Genomic DNA, 2612 nt, shown 5'->3' with positions numbered 1-2612 from the left:
GGAGTGAGAGATGTGTACTTCTGGTGATAGAAGTTCACACTCTCGACGTGGTTCGGAAGTCACGTAAAGCCGTTGGTCCCGTTGCTGAATAACCACTGGTTCCATGCAACGTAAAAACCATACCGAGGGGGTGGTCGAACGAACCCCGCCCCCCACAAATTTTTGGAAGTCCATATTTTCTGTGACTATCCTTTTCATTGAACTGTACTTGCAAAGTAATAAATAACTATTTTTTTAAAAAGTCAAAGTATATAACAACAAATAAAGTAATATGCATGTTATCGTTAAAATAAATGAATCGGTCAATAAAACTGAAGAAATAATTTTGAATTTCAGTGGAAACTCAACATAAGTAAAATTCCTTTAACCAAAGGCAGTACTTCGAATAACATCTAATCGGGTAGAAGGGCATAGTCTGCATAGGTACCCAATTTTTCCTCAATATAACTAAAATAGCATTTTATAGTATTTCATTTGTATATACTTATATATGCAATGACATTTATAGAAGAAACTGTCCAGTTTTTGGGAAAAACTACCTCCACCCATAAAAAAACAATAGGTAGGGGGCATGCTAATTTCCAGCTTAATCTGTAACTTGATTTAGTTTTTTTTTTTCCAGTCTCGCGACATAGGTATTTAAATTTGGCAATGACTGTAAACCTATTGGGGTCATTCATGAAATGGGTTCTTACCAATACAATGTATTCCCTCGCAAAGCTAGCTGCCTTGGTAGTTGGAGAGGAGTGCTAAGAGTTGACACAAAAAAAAAAAAAAAAAAACTTGGTCTTCTGGGAATGGTTGAGAGACGGCCTTCTTCAGGTCGGGTGCAGCTCCTGTCACAGGAGATGACCCACCTTCTTGTTCTGAAGCCTCGTTCAAGCCAAAGCCCTTTCCGCACGGCGGGCAGACGCTATTTTGCAAGTGGATGGTGGTCACGAGTGTGGTCCAAATCATAGGTTCGCCTACCTGTGACTATACTGCCTGCCTTGGGCTGTTTCATCTGGTAACACTAAAAGCGCGAGAATGACGGGCAAATCAGAGTGCCCGTCGTGTCTTTGCCCCTCGTGTGGAAGGGGCATTAGATGACACGGCGGCTTCATATCTGAATATTGAAGAAGCTTTCTTGCATACGGACTTGTGATTTCAAAGCTATTTTTTTAATATTCTCATCATCTATGGTGCCTACTTTCTAGAATAAGAATTTTGGAAAATTCCGGTCACTGATACATTAGAAAGCATTAAACACGTTAATTAGGATACAGTATAAACTAGCTATTCTTTAGTTGAAATTTAAGTAAAATTGGTGCATCGTCTTATTTTAATTACTGTAAAAGTATCGCTTTGAAAATTTTCCACAAAAAAAAAAAAACTACTGCAGTGAAACGATTAATGAAGGAAATTTTATTCAAAGTAGACCAGCTCGCATAAATAGCCATCTAAACACCAGGCCAGGCACGAGTCAAAGTTCAGTAAAAAAGTGTAGTGTCCGTAAAACACCCATTTTCTATAATGCACTATGTACCTTAACTATGGGAACATTCTATATTTTGACAAGATTGCGCTATGTAAGCCATGGTTGGTCGTTGAGACTATGTCGGAACAGGTATTGAAATAAAGTTATGTTGCTGCCAAGATGCTTCTATTATTACGCCATTCTCCACACCTATATTACAACAAGGGTCACAGTTCCTCTAGAGTCAAGATTCTTTCAAGCTGTTATGCGAGTTAACAATCGGGAAGTTAATATGAATTGGTTTGTCACTTGGTATTTCTGCATAAAAGTATTGTTGAGAATTTTGTTCATACAGTTACTAATGTCTTCCGGAAGATAAATGATTGCACCTTAATGCTAATGATCTCAATAAACATAGTCATTGTGGCCAGTCTTATGACATTTAGATGATGGATGGACCTTATATATAAGTACCTAATAAAGTCTTAGTGATTTTTTCTGTGTCCCAGAAGTGTGTGTGTGTATGTGTGTGTATGCAGTTCGTCCGTGCCAGTGACAATGCCTTTAAGCTCTGTGCAATTAAAACAGTTAATTAAATTTATTCGCCGACCGATCGTAATTTATGGCGTTGGTTTATTGGCGGAATTTCTCTTGAACGGCTCCTCTCTTCAAGGGAAACTTTGTGATATAAATTGCGTTAAACTTAAAATACTGTATATTCTTTCTATCTGTACGAGGGTGGAAAGTAAGACTTTCCTTGCTTTCTCCAACCCCCCTCATTTTTAGTGAAGAGAAGTGGTTGATTAATTGTCGCTTCATATAATTATATAGTCTTTTTCGAATTAAGTTCACTGTGCTACCTTGACAATGAAGCGTCTGCATGTCGTTAAGTCTGGAGAATGCCTTTAAAAGAGTACAGGTGCAGATCCTGTGTCGTCTTCAAGTTCATCAATAATAATTTTGTCAGTGTCTACAGCAACTGAAATTTCATCTGTCTTTGAGCACACACTCAAGCTGCAGCGAATTCCACTGTGGAATATATCTGTGACAAATGAATGTAAGTCTTAAAGACCATCCTTTAAAGAAACAGTCCAGTTTCACCGAGTGAAAACACAGAAAAGCCGCCGAAGGCCCGCAAAGTACTGTTTTATGTTTA

The sequence above is a fragment of the Macrobrachium nipponense genome, chromosome 42 (genome assembly GCF_015104395.2).
Source record: "Macrobrachium nipponense isolate FS-2020 chromosome 42, ASM1510439v2, whole genome shotgun sequence".
Classification (NCBI taxonomy): domain Eukaryota; kingdom Metazoa; phylum Arthropoda; class Malacostraca; order Decapoda; family Palaemonidae; genus Macrobrachium; species Macrobrachium nipponense.
This window is presented reverse-complemented; position numbering follows the sequence as displayed.